Here is an 8,317-nt window from a genome sequence, read left to right on the forward strand (position 1 = left end):
CAGCCTCTCTAAAGTTATATGTTCTGGTATTTGTCCCCAAACACTTCATGAGACCCAGCCTTTACGAAACTAGGCCTGACCCATGGCTGAATTCTGTCCACAAAAAGATGTTTAGACTTTAGAAAATGTTGTAAAATTACCAAACAAAAATATTGCACCTCTGTTTCACTGTACTTAATTTTACACTCAAATAAAGAATCCAAGTGGTCGTGCTGAGTGACAGTACTGCTGTAATTCACATTCTTTTTCCTTTCGTCACAATCACCATGCCATCATTGTTCCTTTCAAATCTATCATCTAGATGCAGGAATATTAGTACTACAGGTGCACTACTGTGCACCACCATATCTGGCTAATTTTTTTGTATTTTTAGTTGCCCAGGCTGGTCTCAAACTCCGGGACTCAACTGATCTGCCTGCCTCAGCCTCCCAAACTGCTGCAGTTACAGGCCGTGAGCCACCACACCTGGACCACCAATTTTCTAACAGACAAATATATATATATATATAACACAAACAAAAACAGTTTGTGTTTCCCTCTCCCCATACCCACTCACTCTAGTTCCACAATTCCAAGCCATTTCCATTTATAATTTATTTTCAAAACTAATGCTTGTATTTCAATCCCAGGACACCAAGGGTCCAAGTGTGTATTTAAAACTCTTTAGTTGGCCGGGCGGGGTGACTCATGCCTGTAATCCCAGCATTTGGAAGGCCAAGGCGGGTGGATCACGAGGTCAGGAGTTCCAGATCAGCCTGACCAACGTGGTAAAACCCAATCTCTACTAAAAATACAAAATTAGCCAGGCATGGTGGCGCGTGCCTGTAATCCCAGCTACTCAGGAGGCTGAGGCAGGAGAATCTCTTGAACCCAGGAGGTGGAGGTTGCAGTGAGCCAAGATGGCGCCATTGCACTCCAGCCTGGGCGACAGAGTGAGACTCCGTCTCAAAAATAAATAAAATAAAATAAAATAAAATAAAACTCTTTAGTCGCCATTGGAACACAATGTTTACTTTAAAATAATCAAAAGTGCCCACTTGGCCAGGTGCAGTGGCTCACTCCTATAATCCCAGCACTTTGGGAGGCCCAGGTGGGTGGATCACTTGAGGTCAGGATTTCGAGACCAGCCTGGCCAACATGGTGAAACCCTGTCTCTACCAAAAAATATAAAAACTAGCTGGGTGTGGTGGTGCACACCTGTAGTCCCAGCTACTCTGGAGGCTGAGGCACGAGAATTGCTTGAACCCGGGAGGTGGAGGCTTCAGTGAGCTGTGGTACCACTGCACTCCAGCCTGGGTAACAGAATGAGATTCTGTCTAAAAAAAAAGAGCTCACTTGAAGCTTTATGTATTATTCAACAGAATGCAACAACTGCTGACAGCGTAAACCCCCAAAAAAAAAAATTTCTTAGCAAGAAGTATTTTATTACTGACATTTTTAGAATTGCTGGTGTATGGTCGGTTTTTATTATATATATTTTTAATTCTTTATAGACAATGTATCCAATTATTCCCTACACCCAGAGCAGACTAATTCCACCGCTTCCCTCTCCACTGGCATATGATTAAGTAGACCAATCCCCTTATTCTTGGTTGATACATGCTGAAATATTTAAAGATGAAGTTTCAAAATGTCTACAACTTAATTTCAAATAGCTACACACCCACAAAGCACATAGAGATAATGAAAATATGGGGAAACATTAACGATTGCTGAATATAGATAATCATCGTACCATTCTTTAAACTATTTTGTAATTGTTTATGATAAAAATATTGTAAAAAGTACTATTTTTACCCTTTGGCTAACACATGAGAAAAAAATATGTACATACACATATTTATACTTTTATGTTATGGATAATGTAAGTTTTTTTCACTTTTTTTTTTTTTTTGAGATAGGGTCTCACTCTGTCACCTAGGTTGGAGTGCTAAGTGGTGGCATGGGTTTCAGCCCACTGCAACCTCTGCCTCCCAGGCTCAGGTGATCCTTCCGCCTCAGCCTCTGGAATAGCTGGGACCACAGGCGTGCACCACCATATCCGGCTAATTTTTTTGTATTTTTAGTTGCCCAGGCCGGTCTCAAACTCCTGGACTCAACTGATCTGCCTGCCTCAGCCTCTCAAACTGCTGCAGTTACAGGCCGTGAGCCACCACACCTGGACCACCAATTTTCTAACAGACAAATATATTTTTGTGTTTTTTTGAGACAGAGTCTCGCTCTGTTCCCCAGGCTGGAGTGCAGTGGCACAATCTCGGCTCCCTGCAACCTCCTCCTCCCAGCTTCAAGCGATTCTCGTACTTCAGCCTCCAGAGTAGCTGAGTTTACAGGCGTGTGCCCCCACACCAGGCTAATTTATTTTATTTTATTTTTATTTATTTACTTTTTGTGTAAGTGAAAAAAAGTCTCCCACTGTCACCGAGGTTGGAGTGCAGTTGTGCGATATTGGCTCACTGCAATTTCTGCCTCCTGGGTTCAAGTGATTCTCCTGCCTCAGCCTCCCGAGTAGCTGGGACTACAGGCATGTGCCACCATGCCCGGCTAATTTTTGTATTTTTAGTAGAAACAGGGTTTCACTATGTTGGCCAGGCTGGTCTTGAACTCCTGACCTCAAGTGATCTGCCTACCTCGGCCTCCCAAAGTGCTGGGATTACAGGCGTGAGCCACCACGCCTGGCCTAAATATATATTTTAATTAAATGATAATAAGTAAATACATTAGATTTTTTTTAAAAAAGAAAAAAGTAATTAAATGATGAGAAGTTTGAACTCTTAAACAAAACTGCATTTTCCAATTTTCTGAAATTGCCTATTAATGTAGATATAGTCTTCCATAGTTTTTGACAGATTGTTTTAAAGTGATATAGGCCAGGCGCGGTGGCTCACGCCTGTAATCCCAGCACTTTGGGAGGCCGAGGCGGGTGGATCACGAGGTCAGGAGATGGAGACCATTCTGGCTAACACGGTGAAACTCTACTAAAAATACAAAAAAATTAGCCAGGCGTGGTGGCGGGCACCTGTAGTCCCAGCTACTCGGGAGGCTGAGGGAGGAGAATGGTGTGAACCCGGGAGGTGGAGCTTGCAGTGAGCTGAGGTTGAGCCACTGCACTCCAGCCTGGGCGACAGAGCGAGACTCCGTCTCAAAAAAATAAAAAATAAAAAATAAATAAAATGATATAAATTATGTCCCTACTAAAAATACAAAAATTAGCTGGGCATAGTGGTGCGTGCCTGTAATCCCAGCTACTTCGAAGGCTGAGGCAGGAGAGTCGCTTGAACCTGGGAGGCAGAGGTTGCAGTGAACTGAGATCGTGCCACCGCACTCCAGCCTGGGACAGAGTAAGAGTCTGTCTCAAAAACAAAAAAAAAAAGGAAAAAAGAGAGAGAGACAAGGTCTCACTCTGTCACCCAGGCTGGAGTGCAGTGGTACAAACATGGCTCACTGCAGCCTCAACCACTTGGGCTCAATCAATCCTCCCACCTCAGCCTCCCAGCAGCTGGAACCACAGGCAGGTGCCACTACACCCAACTAATTTTTTATTTTTTGTACAGATTGGTCTCACTGTGTTGCCCAGGCTGGTTTCCAACTCCTGGACTCCAGCAATTCTCCCACCTCAGCCTCCCAAAGTGCTGAGATTACAGGCATGAGCCACCATACCCAGCTGCACTGCAATTTTCCCAGCTTGAATAGGGCCTGGGTTGATAGTATAACCACTTTTCTAGTGCGTTGTTGTCTCTAGATTCAAACGTTAAACAAGACTTTCTTTATATAGCTATATATCTAAGAAACAATGATTCAAAACTCAGTTCAGAACTTTTCCATTTCATTATATCCTTTTGATATGGCAGTATAAAATGAGCTTGAGCTTGTTATTAATTTGAAAATCAACTGAACTTTGTTTTTCTTGGTTTTGGTTTTGTTACTTTTTTTTTTAAACGAATAGACTCTATTTTTCAGACCAGTTTTAGGTTTATAGCAAAATTAAGGGGAAAGTACAGAGAGTTCCCACATGCACCCTCTACTGGACACCCACAGCCTCCCCCACCATTGACATTCTGTACATTTGTCACAATCCATGGGACCAACGCTAACACATCATTATCAACCAAAGCCCACAGTTTACATTAGGGATTCACTCTTGATGTTGAACATTCTATGAGTTTTGACAAATGTATAATGACACGTATTCATCATTTAGTATAATTCAAAATAGCTTAGACCTTAATTTTTTTAATTAAAATATTTTCAGAATAATTTTTTTAAGAGTTAGGTCTTGGAATTGAAAATGTCACTATTTAGTTTATACTATGACTAGTCTTTTAAGTTCCAACTCTGTCAGAAAATTCCTATTATAATGAATTTTTATTATACTACTTATTTTTGTTTGTGGTATTAACGCTACCACCATAAACAAATCTTTCAAACTATATCTTCTTGTATCCTCAAAAGTTTCCATTAAAATGTTATCTGTGTCCACCTAACTCATTGCTTTCAAGGGAATAAAATAGTTGTGTGGGTCAAATAGAAAACAAATCCGATTAGGATAAGGAGATAATTTATTTGAAAGGATTAATGCAAGTGGCGGGTATGAGAAAGATAATGGTAACTGGGAGAACTCTCTGACAATAACATCTGCAAGCCTCTGAAAGGTTAGGCAAAAAGGGATTTTCTTTTTTAGAGAGGAGTAAACAAAGCTAGAAAGAACCAGGCGTGCAGAAGTGGGATTAAAGGGTGGGGGTAGCATGACTGGTTAGTAGATCAGAGAATGTTTTACCCCGAGGTGAGCCAATTTTTGGGAGAGGCGTTTAGGGAAGGACTTTTAGACTGAGGGGCAGCCAAAATTTAGGAGCCTGGGGGAAGGGGAGAAACTTAACCAAAGTTGGATTAACTAGCACTCTGTTAACAGTTTTGATTCCATGGACATAAGCAATTCAACTAGTCTTTATGAGGCAGACAATGGGAACCTGGAGGGTCTGGCCTTGGCATAGATGAACAAGAGGGACATCTGTGAATCTTATCTAAATCCTAGGGGGAAGCGTGGTTCTTTGCAATAAGCCCATTTCCAGAACACAAAGGGTAGGGGAATTTCTTTTTTTCCTTTGAGACAGAGTCTCGCTCTGTTGCCCAGGCTGGAGTACAGTGGCAGGATCTTGGCTCACCACAACCTCCGCCTCCCAGGTTCAACCGATCTTCGTGCTTCAGCCTCCTGGGTAGCTGGGGCCACAGGCATGTGCCACCACACCCTGCTAATTTTTGTATTTTTAGTAGAGGCAGGGTTTCACCATGTTGGTCAGGGTGGTCTCCAACTCCTGACATCAGGTGATCCACCAGCCTCGGACTCCCAAAGTGCTGGGATTACAGATGGGAGCCACCCCGCCCAGCCAGGTAAGGGGATTTATTAACCTTAACCTTTTTCTAGGATTACAAGGCTCAGGTCAAATTCAACAGTCAGTGCCCCATTTTGTTAAAGATAAATGGTATTTTTTGTCACTGAACAACTCAGGATCATAAATCTCCTGGGTTGAGTGAAGCAAGGTCTAAGGAATAGTTTCCTGATGACTCTTGTTGGTGCTGTTCCTGTAAAATCTGTTGAATCATAGTCCATTGTTCTTCCTTCAAAACAGCTTATACTAAAAAATTCCCATCTTCTAAGAGTCAATTTTCTGTCACTAATTTCTAAAATGTCTCAAACTAGGGTTTTCTGTTCAATCCTTGAAGATTCAGGCCAGAAATGGTGGCATACACCTATAATTCCAGCACTTTGAGAGGCCAAGGTGGGAGGATTACTTGAAGCCAGAGGTTCAAGATTAGCCTGGGCAACATAGTGAGACCCCATCTCTGAAAAAAGAACATTTAAATATACAACAAGGAATAAAATTTTAAAAATAATACAAGTAAGAAAACAGCTATAGTACTCAGGAAGTTGAGCTCTGTCGCCCAGGTTGGAGTGCAGTGGCGCGATCTCGGTCGGCTCACTGCAACCTCCACCTCCCGGGTTCAAGCAATTCTCTGCCTCACCCTCCCGAGTAGCTGGGATTACAGGCACCCCGAGTAGCTGGGATTACAGGCACCCACCACTGTGCCTGGCTAATTTTTGTATTTTTAGTAGAGACAGGGTTTCACCATCTTGGCCAGGCTGGTCTTGAACTCCTGACCTCATGATCCACCTGCCTTGGCCTCCGAAAGTGCTGGGATTATAGGCGTGGGCCACCGCACCCAGCAGATATCATGTTTTCAAAACAATACTGACAAAGAAAAATGAATTCAGAGCAGTATTCACCAAAGAGAATACTGGTGACCATAATTCTACCAAAAAAAAAAAAAAAAAAGAGTCTGGGGTCAAATAGGATTAGAATACCCTAAGTCCTCTATATTCCTCCTAGAGCTTCAAAATGCACTTAGCATATCCAAAGCTCTGGGAAGTGCTAAAGTATAGAAACTTCTTTCAATTTGCTTAGCACACTACTTTCCAAATATATATTTTTCTTTTTGTTCTGTAATAACAATGATCCTACTCAACCAGAATTTTGTTTTGTTTTAGTTTTTGAGACAGGGTCTTGCTCTGTCACCTAGGCTGGAGTGCAGGGGTGCAATCACAGCTCACTGCAGCCTCCACCTCCCAGGCACAGCCATTCTCCCCCCTCAGCCTCCTAAGTAGCTGGGACCACAGGCACGTATCACCATACCCAGCTAATTTTTGTATTTTTCGTAGAAACAGTATTCGGCCGTGTTGCCAGCCTGGTCTCGAACTCCTGGGATCAAGTGATCTTCCCGCCTCAGTCTCCTAGAGTGCTGAGATAACAGGTGTGAGCCACCGTACCCCGTTCAGATTTTTAAAATCATCAGTTTGAGAAACACTAACCCAGAGAGTGACCAGGATGCTGAGGATGTCTGGGAAATGAAGGAACTGAGACTAGGAAAAACAATGTGCACTTGAACTCAGATCTGTTTTCTTTTCTTTTTTTTTTTTCTTTTTTGAGATAGAGTTTCCGCTCGTCGCCCATGCTGGAGTGCAGTGGCGCGATCTCAGCTGGCTGCAACCTCAGCTCACTGCAGCCTACGATCTCGGTTCACAGCAACCTCCTCCTCCTCCCGAGAATCATTCAAGCAATTCTCCTGCCTCATCCTCCCGAGTAGCCAGGACTACAAGTGCACACCACCACCCCCGGCTAATTTTTTTTTAATTTTTAGTAAAGACAGTGTATCACCATGTTGGCCAGGGTGGTCTTGAACTCTTGACTTCAGGTGATCCACCCACCTCAGCCTCCCAAAGTGCTGGGATTACAGGCGTGAGCCACCATGCTGGGCCTCAGATCTGTTTTCTAATCCCAGCTCAGCCACTTAGAAGTTTCATCACCTGTAAAATGGGTATGAAAATACTGATCTTGGCCAGGCGCGGTGGCTCACGCCTGTAATCCCAGCACTTTGGGAGGCCGAGGCGGGCAAATCACAAGGTCAGGAGTTCAAGACCAGCCTGGCCAATATGGTGAAACCCCATCTCTCCTAAAAATACAAAAATTAGCCAAGTGTGGCGGCAGGCACCGGTAGTCCCAGCTACTTGGGAGGCTGAGACAGGAGAATAGCTTGAACCCGGGAGGCACAGGTTGCAGTGAGCCAAGATCACGCCGCTGCACTCCAGCTTGAGCGGCAGAGTGAGACTCCATCTCAAAAAAAAAGAAAAGAAAAGAAAAGAAAATACCAATCTTGTAATGTTTTTGTAAAGATTGGCAATGGAATGTATAAAACATCTAGTGCCAATAAAATGTTATGCACATCTCTTATTATCGTTAATTACTTCGCCAGGGTAAAAGAAAGCTAGAAGAAAGACAAAGAAGAGTATCAAGAGATCTTTTCATATAGAAGAGGGAATAGACTATGAGAAGCCCATCCACATGGCAGGAGAGCTGATGGGCAGAATGGGGAGAACATTAACCCCAAAATATGTCACTTTGGTATTTGAGAAAATAACAGAAGCAGGAAGGTCTCTGACTGGTCCTTCTCCTCTGCCTGAAGCTGGTCATAAAATATTCATTACAAAGGTAGCTTCCCTACACTAAGAGGAAAGAAACATCCTTATTTTCGAAGACTCAGAGATGTCAAGAAGAATCTGAACCAACAGCTCTTGCTAAATTTCCCTTAGTTTATTACTATTAGGTCATACTTTCTTTGTCTAATTTTATTTCTTCATGACTGTCCACTCTTCATCAAACCTAAGTATAAAAATACACAGATTTTTCCTTTTGTTTGGGTCTTCATTTCTGAAGACTCCCATGTCACATAAAATTTTTATTAAACAAATTAGTATGTTTTTCTATTG

Source organism: Nomascus leucogenys, chromosome 2 (assembly GCF_006542625.1).
Source record: "Nomascus leucogenys isolate Asia chromosome 2, Asia_NLE_v1, whole genome shotgun sequence".
Taxonomy (NCBI): Eukaryota; Metazoa; Chordata; class Mammalia; order Primates; family Hylobatidae; genus Nomascus; species Nomascus leucogenys.